The following is a 19,470-nucleotide window of genomic DNA, read 5'->3' as shown; positions in this document are numbered from 1 at the left end:
ATTGGGACTTGGCACTTAACTTCAAGCATCAAGCAGCAGCAAAGGGAGCTACAGCCACATCTGCCATATGAATCTTGAGTAGATACTAGGAAGACTGTTGGATGCTATGGAATCTGTTGGGTTTCTTTGGAGCCAAAGACTGCAAATCCAATGTCAAGTATTGTTCACCAATACTATTGGCCCATACTGGAATAAACTCCCCACAGAATTGACTACTTTGGGCTCATCACAACTTTTCAAGAAACAACTAAGATACTATCTCAAATCCCACTGGCTATGCCCTTGCTTGAATCCAGACTGACCTCCCATCTAACTTTCTTTATACCTCTCTTCATTACTTCTCCTTCTTCTCTCAGTTCTAACCCTCTGTAACTCGCCTATCTCTCAAATGGACTTTCTTTTTTCTCTACAAGGTCACTTTCTCCTTTTATAAGATATATTACTGCAACATGTCATCTCATCTTGTTTTTAAACCTATTAATCATCCCTGCTGTGCAATTTCTGTTTCCTAGAACTAGTGCCCAGGCACACATTGTTTATCATAATTCTTAATATTGTAAATATTTTTGATTCTTATAGCTGTTATGAAAAATATGGGATCATGGATCTCTTCTTGTATTTCTCCTTTGTTTTGTTTACCTTTCTTAACGTGCTACTGTAAATGTAACTACACTACATTGAATTTGTTCTTTACATTCTTATAATTTTTGTTTCTTTTGTTTTCTTTTATTGTCCTTTTTGAATGTGTTTACTAGTACATAGTGGAGCTTTTCTCCTCGGGCCTCTGCTGAAAATGGACATGTATCCAGCCAGACTAGCCTGGTCAACAAATGTAAAATAAATAAATAAATAAAATAAAAGTATGCTAGCATAAAAGGCATCTTTAAAGGACTCAAATACTAGGAGCAGAGCAGTGGGTTTATGCTCATCCAGGCCTAGCAAGTCAAGGCATTCTTTCCAGCTCAGACATTTCCCTAGACCCATAAACTGAAGTGCTCCCTCTTGAGACTGGCAGTTTCTCCAAATAAATCTTTGAGGAGTGAACATGATGGATTCAAGAGGACAGAACATCTGGGAAGTGTATGCTAACACATCCTCATCATCTGAGGAAGAGTCTGTTTCAAGCTCTCAACCTATTCTCTCTAGAATCAGGGACAGAAACACAAGTAATTAGGGACAAAGGTCTCAAATTGTGGACAGTTTTAAATACTACTGATATTGTTCTTAAATGTTTATAGAATAAGAGGACTTTAATATGTATTTTGTATAGGAAAAGGTTTTGTGAATTTAATGACGGTTAGTACTTGTTTATTGTAAACCACCACCTTGTCTTGAAAAATCACAGGTTTTTAGGATGGACACATCCAAATCTTGACCTAGAATAAGGGACATCCTTGAAAATCGGATTCAGATGAGAGGAATGTTCTGCTTTTCAAAGAGAAAAGCGTCCCCCTTTTTCTAAGCACCTGAAGTGCAGGGGTGGGCAAAGGCCTGAAGTGAGGATTGCTGCACTGCAAAAAGGTCATCAGTCAATTTCTTAAAATCAAGCAGGAAATGTCTATCTGAGAAAGGGGGATTACACACACACACACACACTGGAGGCATTGCAGCCTGTAACGTATATAACTTGGCAGGCATGTGTTACGCATGCACTAACTCCACAGAAAAGCAGCAGCTTTCCACTGTTGATTTGGCAAAGTGAGCCTTTCTTGGAAGAGAGAGACTGCGATCTCCAGATCTTTCCCTAGAAAGGATATTAAGTACTTTGACAGTCAGAGGAGCCAATTCCGTTTTCTCAGTTTAAGCAAGAGATAGGATTAACAAAATCCAATAATAAAATGCAAGCTTTTACATGTTCATCATGTTTTCTTGAGTCCTGCTTCAGCACTTCACCCAAGATTGTTAAGTTATAGTTTAAAATGTAAAGTTGATGAACAGTCCCCACCAGTGAAACTGGCATCAAAATAATGTACCATATACAATGATACTGTGTCATTAAACAAGGCCACAACATTGACTGTAATCAATACAGCAAACTTTTGATTTGAAAAAACTCCTAGGCCCAGAATCTCACCAATATTCATAAACTAAGTGGCATCAGAAAAAATCATCAAAAGCAGAGCATCTCTGAGTACATCGATCATCATCATCATCATCGTGAAAATGTTTGATCAAGGCAAGAGAGATCTTAACCCAGTTTCAACTCCTCCCTTGCCACAGCTTCCTCAGTTCCTCAGCCACACCAAAATAACAGGGGTGGGGACTGTTTAGGAAATGCATCAGTTGACTATTTCAATAAATCAAAATGTTTATTCAGCAAATGTTACAACCAAATAATCCAAACCTTGGTGGCCAATAAAAAATGAAGGTGGGAAACTGTTTAAACTATCATTAATTCTTCCCTTGCTGCACAGAATGTGAACGGCAGACAGCTACAGCAGCAGCAGAAAAGGCATTAGAAAATGAAGTCAAACTCCAAGATACAGCATTTTGTCTTATAAACCCCCTTTCAGGGGTGAGCTGGGTATACTGTCTAGTTAAGTGACAAGTTCAGTCACACAGTAGGTAAATGAAGGTGAAAGGAATAAAACCTGAACTACTGGCACAGGAAGTAGCTCAGTAACAGCTATGAACTTTAGCCCTCTGCTCTAACTCCCAGTTTACTAAAACAATGATTGGGGTAGAATGGTTAGAGATGAAATGCTGTATGCCCACAGACAGGACTCTGAAACTTACACCAGACATCCCTTCTGCATAAAAGCTCGACCTGTTCCGATTATGGAGATAATGCATAGCTTCCAGGAGGGGTCTGCTTCTGAGTGTCACCTTGAGGCTCAAAAGAATTACGCGACTTAAAAAACATTTTTTGTGGCTGCTGACAAACTTCAATTTAAAACTAAGTTTCTTTTTTTTCTTTTCTGCATCTGAGTTTTCAAAATCTTATCAGACACATTTGGTTTACACAGAAGATGTGAAAGGTGATTTTTCATTTCAAATATCTGCAACAGGAAAAGTCTTAATAAAAATGGAGATGAAAGAACAATTGAAGAATAGAGACAACACCAGTTGTTTTTAAAACTCATTCAGAGCTGCATTCCTTTTTAAATATCATTTACAATACATGTATATAGTTGTAGTTAATAAGAGTGAACACTCATGAGTAAATGCTTTTTACTACTGTAAAAAAGCAGATACTCACGTGAGTGAACATTCTGTTAAATGGAATTTCTGCCAGCAGCCTAAAGAATTGGATTGTGCTGCAGCGGGTTAATAGAATTTACTCCTACCCCACTGTCATGCAATGTCACAGTTAGTATATATAATTATAGGGGGTGGGGACTGGAGAGGGGCTTGCCCCTTCTGCAAAAAAAAAAGTTTTCATTTTTTTTGATGTTCGATCAATTTACAATTCGATGTAAAATTATCTCTTTGTCTGTGTACAGTCTTATTAGTGTTCGCAGTTTGCTGATACACTCATATATATTCACACACTGCAGATACAAAATACACATTCAAACACCACAAAAAAGCTTTACCTACATAACCCCTAAAAAGAAATCAGCAATAATTACTATAAAAAGTTAGAGAACTAAAACGGTAAACGTAAACTGCAAGTATGCAGTGAAAAATGGCATTAGCGTACATGAAAACAGCATTAGTGTATATGTTTATAAAGCATTACAAAATGGATTCCCTTTTACAGGTCCAAAACAAGTTTTGCAAGGACTATTCTCCAGGGGCTCCTGGATTCTTCAATTTCTTCCTCCCTATATAATTCTAGTTTACAGTAATCTACCCAAAATAGTTCAGGCTGCTGCAACAGTGGGTAATTAAACTTACCGTAACAGTAGATGCTCTAACAGATCACTGTACCAACCCCTTTAGTTTTTGTTGTACTGGCAGGGTGTGTATGTTTATCACACTTTTATATATAGTGACATTTGTTATTTGGCTGATTTTTAGTTTCCTAGCATTTTCCTTTCAGGGCCCTAACCTACACTTCTTGACAACAAGAAAGAGTTGAAGCTTTTGGCACCCAAACTGCTGCTAAAGACCCCAGTAGTTAGGGCACATGGAAGGTGCCCTGATGCTTTGATTGTTGGCTGGTGGTCACAGTAAGTCTACGACAATGATATAATGTTGAACATATTAAGAAATGCTTGAAAAGTGCAGTTTCCCTCCTGAATTCATTTTCTTACTTTATTTGTTCAGCAAATCATATGATCCAGAAAAGTACTCATTACTAAAATCCTTGGGTAGCACAAGTCATAAGTCAAACCACACAACTGTTGCATAAAAGTGACAAAATAAACTGTCAAGTTTTGCAAAAATAGGGGTGTTTTGTTAAGTGAATAAAAGGTACACTACAGCAGAAGTAGCTTCTGAACGCAGGAGATTCACCATTATAGTCCAAGGACTGACCTCCTCAGCCTGTATAAACTTCCGGGATATAAAACTGCACAAATGAAGTAGGATTTACAGTGTGCTAGTCACAAGACATAATTACAAAAACCTTATGTGAAAAGTGACAGCACAAAATATGAATAGACAAGGCATAACATTGAAAAGATAAAACATTCATACAAAATGATAACATTTACTCTGAACTGCCATCAAATATTTATGCATCCCGAGAGTCAGATGCTTAAAGTGCTGTTAAGTAATCTTTGTTTCTGCATGGAAATATGGCTTAATATAAGGCTGCTCTTGATTTAAGCAGTTGTTATTCCTACAGGCTGCCACACAGTTCAATTTATACTGCAGCTCTCTGCTGATGTCCTGTTGATATCAAAGACCACTGGCAGCTGCTAAGTAAAGTGCCTGATATTGGTCTCTTTTTGTGTATTCTACAAGAAGACATGTCAAGTGGATGAACAGCAACAGTTTTAAAGTAACACATGCATAATTAACTACTGTTTTCTAATTGTTAGCAATGTATCTCTCACTCCACTGCACTACATTATAATATGTCAACACAATAATTCACTGACATGAAAAAGTCATACTACCCATTACAGAAACTGCTAGAAAAGGTTTTTTTTTGCCTTAATCTGACATGTGATAAAAATTGTCACTTAAAAAGATAACATTATTTGCAAATTGAGCAAGAAGACCCAATGATAGCCATATATAATCAGTTGTCACCTTGCAGCTCAATTAGCCCTCATGTAAAAATGAGGCATGTAAGGAGGAATGAGGTTCTGACATTATCTCTGCCAGCAAGATAATTACACAGCCTTCATTTAACAGTAGGGCAACACTACTGTAGCAACAAATTAACTCAGCTCCATTTGCAATTCATGGTGTGTTTTCTCATTTAATACCATTTGTCTTACCCGAAGTGAATGCTTCCATTAGTTTTCTCCAGAAACGGAAAAAAAAAAGTACGACTGCACACACTACATCAGCAGCTCTTTCCTTCACAACTAAGCACAGCTTCAGTAAACTGTTACTGTTACTGGCAAACAATGTGAAGATCTGCTTAAAAGGCCTTTCATACACCTTGTGCCAAAAATAATAATTAGAAATTAGAAAATTAGAAATATGTTGATAGTATGACGTTCAAAAAGGAGACACACATATTGCTGTCTAACCGTTATTTGCAGAAAATGTAGGGCAAATTATTTATGACCTTAGAAAAATACAGAGCAAATTAAATCTCAAAGTGGGATACTTAACAGCAATAATGGGAGGTGTCAGGGTAAATTTTAATGTTATACTGCCTTCTTGTTTATAAAAATGATTGTAAACAGCAGCATGTGAATAGTGTTACATAGTACATTAGCAACATGAAAAATCTTGGGAGCAAATAGTGATGGCAAAGAAAAACATGCTTCTTCAATATCTCAGTAACTTAAATTACAGTAGGAAAAATACATATTGACTTTGCAAAACAAACTGAATCACACATTTTCTCTCTGTAAATCTTAACTGTTGGTAGAACCAAGAAAAGGCAAACCTGCAACTGAATTAGTTACTGATTGTAAGCCCACAATGACAAACTACACAATTATGTATCACAGATTACAACACACTGTAGTAAATGCTCAAGGCTACTGAATTGCCCCAAATTCCAGCTATATTAATTTCAAGGAACACACAGCAAAGATGTAACAAAAATTTCAGTCCAGCTTTTGACAGCAACTTCTGCACCCAATCCCAGAAAAAGGTGAGCCTTAGTTGGTGACTTTATCCAATGTGTTTCGAAGTTCATTAGTTAAAGGTCTGAGAGGTTCATTTTCATCATCATTGTCTAGACCACTTGTCCTGATGGTGCTCTCTGGTGCAGGAGGCTGAGCAGGGCAGACCATTCTTCCTTATGGTTAGCAATAGTCTCAAGTTCATCCAGTGGGATTCCCAGGTAAGCTGAGGGGTATGATCCTTCCAATGTGTCCTGGGTCTGCACTGGGTCTTCCTCTTTATGGCTTGTGCCTGGTACAAATCCCAGGGAAAGCTTCCAGAAAGCATTCTGTAAAGGTAGCCTAAACTATCTCAACTGACTCCTCTCAACAAAGGTAAGCAGTGCCTACAGTCCAACATTTTCTCAAGACTGCTAACATCCTCACTCTTTCAATAACAGTGAGCCTAACTGCCATGTGAAGGAAACTATTTTTTTTCCACTTGTACCATAATCTCACCCTTTTGGTCAGTACACAAACTTATGTTCACAAGTCAGGATGGGGACACATGCTGAAAGATGCGTCTTATGAGTCATCTCTCACTTTACCACTGAAGTCTGATATAACGCATGCAGTATTCCTGTTACTGCATCTATCCAATGGGCAATCTCCTTATCCTCTCCACCCTCACTTGTGAACAAGACTCAAGATACTTAAATAGTTCCATCTGAAGTAGCTGCCTCACCTTACATGGAGAAAGAACTCGTGCAAAGAGTGAGCAAGTCACTTTTTCTTGTACAGATTATGACCTTTGATTTGGAAGTGCTGATTTGCATCCCAGCTACTTCAGTGTTGACTGACTTCAGTGCATGCCTGGGATCACAGTCACATAATTTTATGAAAATAGCAACATCTGCAATAAACAATGATGCTAGCAAGGCAGAAAGGCAGCAGCAGTTGCAGTGGTCATGGAAGGGAAGGCCTAGTGTGTAGAACGTCTGGCGAGGCCAAGAACAATAACTTTTGAATGGCCTCATAGAAGTTGTGACAAATCATACTGTGACTTGGGTGGGGAAGAATGGATATTTCCCAGCCTGTTTGACCTTAACTGGGTTAATGATTTTCAGCTTTATCATAACATAAAAACATTCCAACTATAGATGCTATCATATGGACAGAGTATAGATAATACTTTGAAATGACAACTACAGTCATGCAAAATTTTCACATAAGTTTAGTTGCAAATGCTTAACATATTTTGCCAGTGAGATATTTCTTACAAATACTAGTGTAAAACATAGGCTTGAATACCACTATAATGCCATTATTTTACTTATAGGTTAGTGAAATGGGACTAGATGAGCCTCATTTCAGCCATAACCTAGTTACAGTGATACAATACATAATAATAAAACAGTTTGGTTTTAAGATGAATAAAGAATTCAGTAAAGAAACAATGAAATTAGTGCAGTGAAAAAAACATGTAGCAGGCAAAAGCGAAGGAGCATTAGTTTGCTATGTGTCTGTAAAACAAATAAAAAAATAACTAGCAGGTGATCGCAGCCAAGTGGGACATCATAAAACAAACTTTTGAACATGTTGCAAACTAAGTTACAGCACCAATGCAACGTTTAGTCTTCTGAGACAAGCAGAGAAGGCAAGCAGCTGGTTTAGTTGTCTTACTCATTTAGTAGGGAGTTTCAAATGACTGTGGTTGTAACGAAAAGATAAAATGGTATGAGTTAATGAGTGAAGTGGCACTTCCAGTGAGATGTCAGAGACTAAGGAAGATTTCAGTGGAATGTTTTAACTGATAGCAGATGAGGTAAGTAACAGTAGATGTGAAGAGATGCATTGGCTGGGATTTATGACTATGAAAACTGAGATACTAATGACGAATGAGAAAAGAATATCAGAGAGAAGCCATTCTGCTTCCTTAACAGTCAGGCAGTGGTACTGCCTTCTGTGCAAACCAGTAAATAATCTGTGTATTTTATTCAGCAGGGACTGAAGTTTGTGCAGATTTTGGGCTGAGGCAACACCAGTGACTGGTAACCATACTCAGAGAAGGCAGCAATATCTTTACTGACTATATAACTGCTAAGCTCTCACTGATTAATCCAAAGTCACTACAACACAAAGAGAAGTAAACCTAAGGATCTTTTGGATAAAATTCTATAAATGGGTTCAGTAGGTTAAGAAGAGACTAAGCCAAATTCTGAAACATTTGAAAGCAAAATAATTTTTTGATGGCTGACCATCTGAACCTGAGATGACCAAGTTAGTATTAATTACTGTTGTTTCTAATTATTAAAAAATCCAGATCCAAAGTCACACTGATATTTCTAGTGCTTGAATTACTGCAGAATAGATTTTTTCTGTTATAACAGACATGCCTTGGAATTCAACTAATTAAGGTGTAGTTATGTAACTTCACTAAGATTTACAAGAAAAGGGAATATGACATCTGCCACCATGAAAACAAAAATCACAAACTCATTTTCAAAGTCCATGGACTACATTTGTCACCTACCCCTTCTTTAGTGCTACTTCAACCAAATAATCTCCTTAATTATGCAGAGTCTCTACAAGGTTTCCATAGGTGAACCTGCAGAAGGATCATTATCGCTGAGGGTCCCTGGAAGGCACCATCCCTGGGTACAGACTCTCCTCATTCCGTCACCCCGACCCTCTCCATCTCTCCCTCTCATGCCTCTCTCCATGTGCCCAGGTGGAGGCTGGCAAAACTGAGCCTGTGATTCCCGGGAGGGGGGGAGGGAGTGAGAGGAGGAGTGACGTCCATCCCCCCTCACCTCCCAGCAGCAGGAGGGAGGGGGTCCCATCCGCGTGGAGGGAGGAGTGGGTGCTCCTCCACCACCTTGAGTGGATGGCCATGGAGGGGGCACCTGGCCCACCTATGCAGTCCGCAACGCACCTTGGAGGTAACTGGCTCCCCACATGTGAGAGGGTGCCATCCAGGCAGAGGGATGCTAGTCCTCCCCTCTGGCTGCATGGGTCCACCCCCAGGGGTTAAACACTGGTGTCCTCTCCCCTCAATGGAGGTCTCAGGTACCTGTGGAGGATGTCCTGCTCCCCACGGGGCATTGGTTTGAAGACCCATAAGGTTGGCATTTCGGCCACGCGCTGGCCACCATGGGACTCCGTGCCGTCTCGCAACTTGGGCCAGTAACCCCGGTCCGGGTGCCCGCAACGACACCCATGAAACCTCAACTATCGGTCTCAAGGTGTGAATCTGTTTGGGCAGCTATGTCCCCGGCGACTGAAAAGAGAACATTATGACTCCTGAGAGGTGGATCACTCAGCTCATGCTACAATGAAGAACGCAGCTAGCTGAGAGAACTAATGCGAATTGCAGGATGCACTGATCATTAACACTTCAAACCCATTTTGCGGCCCTGGGTTACTCCCAGGGCTAAGCCTGTCTGAGGGTCGTCATGCCTTCCATCGCCCTAAGGGTGTCCTGCCCCCATTGAGGGCAAAGTCAAGGGAGCCAGTAGTGGGCCTCCCATCCCTCAGGGTGAGACGCAGATGGAGGAGGGGAGTACGCACTGCCCTGAGCAGGGAAGCCCATCCACGGAGGGGTGTGTCCGGCCCCCCCCCCCCCACACACACACAAACTGGAGGCCGTCAGTGGTACTGCCACTCGGCTGCCCTCCTGAGGCGAGGCCTGATACCTGCCCACCTGGTTCTCACACACCTGGGCCACGTCGGCCTCCACCACCCGGAGTCCGGCAGTGGGGTGCAGGTGCGAGGGCCAGGGGAGGGATGGTGCATCGTCCCTGTAGCCCCCACCCCAACCATCTGCGACACTGTGAAGAAAAGGAAGAGATAATGGTGACAGAAATATTTATCAATTTGACATTTGTTATTAAGAGCCACTCACATGCCCTGATCAATGTAATTATGAAACTGAAAAAAAAACAATGGAAATACTCACCTCATACTGTAACACAACAAAGACTGGCTAGTCATGTTCTGTTGCAAAGGAAAGGAGAAGATTAAATAGGGTACTGTCTTACTTTGTGGTGCTCATTCAATTCATTGTTTTTCTAATTATCAGTATAACCTAAAACTAATATTAGTCGGACACAGTGGTGATCATTATTACAACTGAAACTGTTTCCCCACAATGTAAAACTCACAACACCACACTCATCTTCAACATGTAGAGTTATACATGGGTTAAATGCATTTAAAGAAATTTGGGTCTCAAAAATGCCTATCAACTTAGAAATGAAGCTGACTTAACTCATTTTATCCGAGTGACGCCTCCAGGTACATTTGCAGTTAACTCCTACTAACACCTCTAGGCGTCAAATATTGCTTTTTCATATTTGAATCAATAATTCCAAACCCATGCTATGAACATGGTTTTAAAAGATTTAATCTTAAAGCTAACACAATGGCAAACTCAACTGCATTAATATTTGTTCTCTGTCTAGTGCAAGTAATTAGATATTAATAATTGTTTTTATGATATTAATTTATATAGATATAATTTTTTACATTTTTCTTAATGTCTCAACAACCAAGTAACACAGATAGAACTCCTTAGCCTCTCATATAAGCTCTCATCCAGATGAATAAAATGCTGCTGACACCATGTGTGTAACATGAGCGGTTGCTGAGATATTGTAAGTGGTTTACAAACTATTACAAATGTCATAGTTACTATGTTTACTATTACTTACAAAACTCAGTTTACGACCTAGAATGTAAAGAGTATTGCCACTGTAAAAATAATTTGTGCTTAAGAGTTTGCCATTTATACTTCTTTCATAACCCCTATGGTTCCAGAGATATTAACATTTGTTTGAAATGTGAGGACATAATTTGATTCTGTCAAAAGGCTTAGGCTCTGCCCATTGGAAGTTAAAGTGCAAACCTCCTCAGCTTCATTGGTGTGAATGAGTTAAATAGGTGTGTGTGTGTGTGTGTGTGTGTGTGTGTGTGTGTGTGTGTGTGTGTGTGTGTGCGCGCGCACGTGCGCGTGTATTTTTAAATAGGATCCAAGTCACTTGAGCCTCAGCTGCTTGAATTCCCCTAATTCACAGCCAGGACTCAAGAGGCAGATAGCTCGTATGAACAGCTGCTCACACTCAAACTCAAATACAAATTCAGTTAAACAGCTGCCGTACCAAATGCTCACATCCAAGGAGACGAAGTGAAACAACTGGTCATAGACAAGCAAGGAGGGGCTTGTGAGGAGTGTAGCTGGACCAATACAGAACTTTAAGATTTGGAAGCAGATGGGAATTTTAGGTTTAGGGAACAATCGGGACTTTGGGGTTGGTGGGGTGGTGATTTTAGGTTAAGGGAGTGATCATGTATGGGCGGGGAAAAGGGATTTTAGGTTTAAGGACAGATGGAAGACTTTAGAATTAGGGACTGAGTGGGAGTTTTTAACATTATTATCAAGGTTCTGGTAGGGCTATAAAGCATGAACAGAGAGATGTTACTGGGAATTAGAACACTTGCCAAAAATGGGTGAGAGGCAGTGAGGACATGTCTCTCGAGCACATGTAATAGGCCCCATAGATTTGTGTATGTGTATATATATACACATACATACACACACACACTCACATTTTTTTCATCCTACTAAAGGTCAGAGAGAGACGTAGAGCCCATCCTGACACAAAGTAGGAACATTGCAAGAAAAACCCTGTCCAGGAGACACACACACACACACACACATACATATACACACACACACACACACACATACATACACACACTGTATACACATTAACAGACAACTTACAGGATCCCAATTAAAAAGAAGTATGTATAAATTCTAAGATTAATACTACATCATTAAAAGCAAACAAAGTTTGTAGTAGAATATATAAACACATGTATTAACTGCTAGAACCAACCAGTGCAAGATGTCAGGTGTCTACCTTTTTTTAGGGTTTGGTTCACTGAAAGCAAAACATTATTTTATCATGCAGTTGCTGAAATGCAGTTTGTGATGCAATGATCTTTAAACAGCATGGCTGAAGAAAGTACAGCAGTGTGAAATCTTACCATAACAGTAGATGCCCTTCTCTTCACTGTTGCAGTCTTCCTAATAGAAGGGATCTCCTGCCATGGATAACTCTACATCTGGAGAGTAAACCAAAGCCTTCAGAACTTAAAAGGCACCATATATCACACGTACACTGCCTGCACAATGGGTACAGCATAAAGGTGATGAATGGACCCACACATTCAGAACTAAAAAAGTCCCAGGAGGAACAGAATGTTCCTAGGGACAAAGAGGAACATGCACATCCAGAAGGAGAAAAGAGAAAACAGGTAAGAGCAGAGGGGGCAGGAGGGAAGTAGTGAAGTGAAGGGCATCAACTGTTATGATAAGATTTTACACAACTGTACACTGTCCTTCCATATCAATGTTTCAGCATTCCTAGCAGAAGGGAGAGTACAAAAGCTCAAGAGAAAACCTGGGAGGAGGAAGATGGCATTGAAGAGCCCTCCAGAAACCCATGCAGGATAGCCCTGGAAAAAACTTCAAACTTATAATGCTTAGTGAAGATATGGACAGAAGACCAAGTAGCATCCTCAAGGATGGAATTGGTATCCAGCCTCTTAAAACATCACAGGGAGCAACAGTTCTAGTGAGTTGAGCCTTTACTGAATAGGAAAGGCATTTACCATGAAAAGAATAACAATAAAAATGGCTTTAGAAACCCACAAAGAGATGATCTGTTTACAAACAAGTAAACCCAAAGAGCCAGGATGAAAGGAAACAAACAGCTGCTCAGAGATGTGAATAACTTTAGTTTTATCCAAATAACATCTAAGCTATCTATGCAAATCCAAGGTGTGAAGAACCTTCTTATTGGCAGACTGCAGAGAAGGAAAAAGGAAGGCAAATGAATAAACTGATTAGGGACAACTCATTGACTACTTTGGGCATAAAAGAAGGATTAGTACAAAGAGACTTCATGTCTCTGTGCAAAACTAAAAAAGGAGGAATAGCCATTGAGAGCCTGAAGTTCAGATACCCTCTTGGCAGAAGTGAGAGCTAAAAGATGAACAGTCTTCCAAGTACACTACTGTAAGGAAACTTAAGCAGCAGGCTCAAAAGCAACCAGAGTCAACTTCTAAGCTCGCTGTACATTAAGTAACAACTTAATTCCAGCTCTTCCAGTGTGAAAACAGAAACTCAGCAAAGAAGGCCAGTAGATCTTTGTGTTTCTGGGAAAATTTCAGTAACTGGCTAGTAAATGGACTGCCTGGATGCCAGGTAAAAAAGAAATACAGAGGACCTGAAAGAAAATCAACCACAGAAGGTAAGGATAAACACTGACTGGGAAAAGTTCTGCATCTGTTCAGCAAAAAGCAGTGCAAGCTCCAGACATGATTCCAGTAAACTAGAGGAAGGTGCAAGACAACTGCACACAGACCTGGTTAAACTAAATGAAGCACTCAAACAACAAAAGACTGGAAAGAATGGAATAAACTTTAAACAGATATTCATATGGCATGTCAGAACCATGAAAATCAAAGGTCAAAGTGAAGAAAAATCTGACTACTAAAGAAGAGATGTTTCAAATAATAACAGAATCAAAGGACAGAGCACTTAGGGAAAACCTGAGATTTTCAGCTGCACCAGAGAAGCTGGAAGGGACAGATTGTATGAATTTTATGAAAGCCCAAATAAGCAACTAGACTGGTATTCCACAGCAGGAATTGTTAGTTGAAAGGGCACACTGTGTGTATACTCCAAACCTGGCTATGAGAAATCACCCAGACTTTTAATAGTAAAGATGCAAACCAACCAGCAGAAGGAGCTGAGTCTGCCAAAACTGTGGAAAAAGGACAAAGTACTAAAGGTGGGAGACAGAAGAGTATTTGTGGATAATGACTACTCATTGTACACCAGGCAGAAGAGGAGTAAGTGTATTCCACTATTCAGGGAATGTTGAGAAGCAGGCAGGCATGCAGTTCTCACTGCTGTACCTAGCTAGCTTCAAAATATTCTTCCCTGGAGGGAAAAAATCATTTTCTGATACATGCTACAGAGGAAACACAAAAGTTTGTCCAACAAAAAGTGAGCTGTGAAACAGAAGGAGATTCTGCTTCTTGTTCTTCTGGTAATAAAAAAACTAAAGAGAGACTGTGCCAGTGAAACCTTTTCCAATGCTTCAACAGAAAATGCTGGAGAGAATAAGATTATCTGGAAATATTGGACTTTTTTGGACTTTGTTAGACTTGTGGGGGACTGTAAAGCATATGCCCTACTTCATGTCATTAATGTTCGGAAAAATACTTGGGGGAGGGGAAGAGGAGGGAGAAAATTAACTGTAAGTAAAACAAAATTATTTATTAATAGTAATATTTTTACAGGGCATGGTTTTCTTTCCATGCTATAAAGTAAAGTTTTCTCAGTTATTTTTAACTGTAATGGGGATATTATTGTAAACATCTGCTCCTGTTTTTTTTTTTTTTTTTTTTTTACTTTTCCATTCTTCTCTCTTTCTCCTTGTTCAGTTTTAAGAAATGCAATGCAAAAAAAAAAAGAGAAGAAGAAATGTCTGGTTAAAAAAGCATGACAAAAGGAACATTAATGTTCATTTTCTCATTCTTGTGGGGAGTGACTGGATTGGGGCACTTGGTTTGATCTAGTAACAAGTTTTAAGAGAAAGCAAGTAAATGAAAAAAACTACTGAATGTTATAAGACTTTTTCTAGCTAATAAATGTATGCTTAGTAGCAATTCTGTATCTGGTCACCATGTCTACATGGAAACAGTCTGATAAAGAGAAATTGGCCAGAACAAAATAGAAACTGGCTAGAAGATAATATTCTTTGAAAGTATTCAGGTGTTTTCCCAGTTGGGAGAGCTATAAATATAAGACAAACCACTGTTCCTATTAGGAGGGTAAAACTTCAATATTCAAAGATGTACATAGTTTTGTTTATTAGTATTAAGTTAACAGGTTTTTGGGTGTACTTGGATGTGTTTTTTTTTTCTTTCAGGACTTTCAATAAAACAAAAAGTTTTGTAAAATGTGATATAGGCTCATGTGGATATGACAAGAAACAATTGTATACAAGTTCAACCTGCCAAACAGTGTGTGCATGTAACTCAAGCTGGAAAAAGACATTTAACAAAAAAGCTGTTATACATAAAAGATAAGGATAATAACTTTCTAATACAATAATGTGTTCTTTAACTTCTTTAAATGTCAATGGCATCACAGATAAATGCAAAAAAAGAAAAAGTGAACTATATTTAAAAATGTAGAGTGCAAACAGCTATGCTACATGAGACACACTTGGAAATAAATTAACATGTAAATTTGATAAAGAAAGCTTTTCAAGATGATTGTTCAGTGGAATACCTGTGACAAAGGAAACCAGGAGTACTTATATTAATTGCAAGAGGAGCTCCATTAATGATAGAAGACTATAAAAAAGATAATAATGGTAGATGTGTAGTACTAACGGGCTACTGGCAAGGAAGGAGGATTACATGGGCATGTATTTATATTTCACCTAAAACTGCTATAATGGAGCTTAAGAAAATTCTGGGAGAAATAATCAGCTTTCAGCAAGGAATATTACTTATAGGTGGGGACTGGAAATTTATTTGCAGCAGTGAAGATCTGTCTGGGGGACCCAGAAGGGAACGTATAACAAAGGAAGGTAGATTTTGAAGAAATTTATGAAAATATGTGGCATTGAAGATGTGAATTGTGTACTAGGAGTTCGGAGTGAATTTACATATTATTCCCCAAGATACAAGAAGTGGGCTAGACTAGGCAAAATTTACATTTCACAGGAGCATGTGCATTTAACTGAAGCTTTTGATATGCACCCAATAAATATTTCAGATAATGCCTCGATAACTAAAATAAAAACACAAGGTAATGAAATAAAAATGAGACAATGACACTTTCCCACCTATCTGTTGAAAAGACAGGAATTTAAGGAATGGGTAGTGGGAAATTATTCAGAAGCTATTTGAGAAGATAGACGTTTTTAAAGTGGAGTTTAATAACAATGTGGAAATAAAAGAAAGGAAGGTATGGTTAAGAACTAACTAGGGACTGACAAATGTTAGAACAAGAAGAGAAGTAAATGCAGAATGGCAAACAGAAAATAAGGGATCATTCCTGCAATGATATGAGGCATTGCCAGGTACTGCTATTCCAGGAGAAGAAGGGCAGTGGATATGACAGCATAGGTATCTGGAGTTTTGTAAACAATTACATGTCATTTGTATATCAAACTGATTCTTACAGGTGCTTGTGTTGACAATGTATTTGTAAAGCTGCTTGTTTTAAAAATGTTCCAACAGTGGGTCCTGCAGGACAGAAAACAAATACACCTGTATGTCAGACTGTATTGCAACTGTTGAAATGAATATACTGGAAGAGAAGATGTTAATCTCAGTCTAGCTAACTTAAAAAAATAGTGTGAAATTAAATTACCTAGTTTAGACCATAACAATTGTATCTCAGAGTTCTGATTGCAGCCAGAGACAAAAAGGCTGTGAAAACCAGGACTAGGAAACTGTATTGCCCTTAATTTCTTGGAAGGGTGGAAGTTTTTGAAACAGATTTATAGCTTCCAGATGCTGTAACACATCTAAGGAAAGCTCTATGTGCATCTATGATAACACATATGTGCAAGATTCTGGCAAATTTTCTAGTAAAGGGGGTAGTGTGGTAGTGTGGGAACCAGAAGTCAAGTGACCAAATGTATGTGATGTCATTCTATAATCCAGCACTGAAATGGTGTTTTAATACAAGATGAGACAGAAGTCTCAGGGCATCTGTTTTGGAAACTTGACAAAGAAGGATCACTCATCCACTTCATCTTGCCTTGCTCTAGAAAGTGAACTAGGGGACAGTGATTCTTCAGATCACTGAAGAAAATATAGGGATATCAGTTAAGTATTGTTTTCTGTATCTGTGTGAACCTTTCTAACTGTTATTTTTAATATTTCCTGTGACTGAAACTCTGGTGTTTACTGTAAATAGATATTTAGCATATTCATGTTTTTTATTATTTATTATTAAATATATTTAAACTTTTCATTGTGGCTGGTCCTTTAGGGAATATTTTAACCTTTGAGAGCACATGTATTTATTTGGTGACACTGCGGCTGCTCCTGAAAGCCTTGCATTTGGTCAAAATACTACCATTTGTTTAAGTATTAATTTTATTAAGCATAATTGGATACATTGGTAAGAGCCTTAGAGAAGCTGGCTTTGTAGTGTTCTGTGGCAGTATCTACCTTACAGTTTGTACAGAGGAGGCATAGGTGCTAAATCTGTGCCAGCCTTTCCCAGGGGAGAAAGAGAGTGAGTGAGTGAGTGAGTGAGTGTGTGTGTGTGTGTGTGTGTGTGTGTGTGTGTGTGTGTGTGTGTGTGTGAGTGTGTAAAAATCAAATTTCAAAGATGTGTATCAGCTATTTGGAGCAGGGACAAACAGCGCTGGTTTCACAGTGAGGGCTGTGGAGGACTTGCCTTTGAACAATCAGCTGTGGACTCAAGTGTACAGCGGTTTCAGTGGGGAGTCTTATGTGGGGCCTGGAGAGAGGACTGAGTGTGTTCCCTGTGTGCTCTTAAGGGGAAAGTGTGCTTGGTGCAGAGAGATGCATCTGAAAATACTGTGTATATCCATTTTTGTTCCAAGTGAACGTCCCTCACAGGTGTGAGTGGTGAGGATTGAGCTCCTTGATTACTGGCCCAGAGGAGGGACATCACATGCACAACAGACTTTCACAGAAACAGAATGACCATAGGCAAAATTATGTATATAAACTAAGTTAAATACATAAGAAATTAACCCTACACCTGCTCATAACAGCAGTGAGAAAAAAACTTGGTTATCCTTCTGTAACTATTCTATCCATACAGAAGACTTTTTGTTCTTTGATAGCCCCTCAGAGATTAGGGAATCGTCTAAAGCAGCTATAGAGTCAATTGTAATTATGCCTAACCTCCTTGCAGCAGCTGACAAGGATGGCCTGAAAAAAACAAAGAAAAAAATAAATAAATAAAAAATAGAAACAAGTTTCTCTGCATTCTCTGGTATATGTGTTAGACTGCAAACCCCTGAAATAACCCTAGGGTTGCTGTGGGCTCTGGTGTGACACCCTGCCTCTGGCAGGTGTGAATTCAGCAGAGAGACTTGCTGCTTCCCTTCACCAAGAATGGGTGAGAGTGCACTGGCTGCTCCTTCCCATCCTCTCTGGCAATAACGTCTCTGTTGTCCAGGTCACTAACTGATCCTAGGTCACTTAGGTCACAGAGCTTTATCCCTCTGTATCATTGAGCTGGTCAGAATGTTGCAATTTGGCTACTACATAATTATCCTCATATGAATATGCTGAGATTTCACAGGAATTGGTATATGTACTCAGCTGTATTTGCATGTTACTTAATTTAGTGCACGCTTCATTTTGCTGGTTCTTTATGGATATGGCCTACTGTCACATTACTTGTACAACAGAATATGCAAGTTTATGTAACCCTTTTAACTCAGAACTTGTCATCAAAATCTGTTAGTTTTATAGCTTTGCTTCATCCTACTTGGCAGCATTACTGATTATTTTTTATTTATAAACTTATCAAAAACATTTCAGTTTCACTTACGACAAAGTGAAAGCTGGCTTGAATTACAGAAATACTTGAGTTCTCCAACACAGAAATGGTTGCAAAGATCTGATGATGGTATGTGATGGACAAGCTTCTTCATTTAAATGTAGTAAAATGTGCACATTCTGTACAGGTGCTAAACAGGACAACAATGTTGCACAATGCTAATACAATTGTCGCCATGAAATTTTTCTTAATAATAGCATACCTGCTATTATAAACCTTTGACAAAAGATCTTAAAGAAAATAGAAATATACTATGCAAACGTGTTTGTTTTTATTATTTGAAATGTCAGTCTGCTTGCACTTTTAATGCTTCCTACATATTCTGAGGAAAGTTCTTAGGAGTTTTTCTTAAATGTTTAGCTTAATTATGGGACTCACAACCTGCATACAAGATCTTTTTTTGCTTTCAGTCATAGGCCGCTTCCCTGCTCTTCTTTCCTAAACAGTTATATCCGGTGTAAGATGTAGAATAAACTTAACTGAAACTATGCTGAAAAAAAGGCCCCATAAACACTGGGGTATGGGTAAGGTGTCATAAAAGATGGACCACTCAAAACATGAGGGCTTCAATTTGCTTACAAGTGCTTTATGGTGAACTTGTGATATGTTTATCAGTCTGCACATGAAGAAAAGTACTGCAACAGAACTCTTGACTCAGTAGCTTGTAGCAGGTCAGTCCAAACACCAGCACAAATACCTGTACAA

General features: G+C 38.9%; 1 protein-coding gene and 1 pseudogene across 1 annotated transcript in view; one reads left to right on the top strand and one right to left on the bottom strand.

Moving 5' to 3' along the window:
* GPATCH2 (G-patch domain containing 2) overlaps positions 1-19,470 on the bottom strand; it is a 1,961,709-nt gene that overhangs the window by 1,067,412 nt on the left and 874,827 nt on the right. The gene's annotated exons all lie outside the window — the stretch shown is intronic.
* LOC122791892 lies at positions 9,419-9,572 on the top strand (annotated as a pseudogene).

This window comes from Protopterus annectens, chromosome 17.part0, assembly GCF_019279795.1.
Source record: "Protopterus annectens isolate FY-2018-M chromosome 17.part0, PAN1.0, whole genome shotgun sequence".
Taxonomy (NCBI): Eukaryota; Metazoa; Chordata; order Ceratodontiformes; family Protopteridae; genus Protopterus; species Protopterus annectens.
Note: the sequence above shows the minus strand (reverse complement) of the source record. Positions and strands in the feature narration are given on the sequence as shown.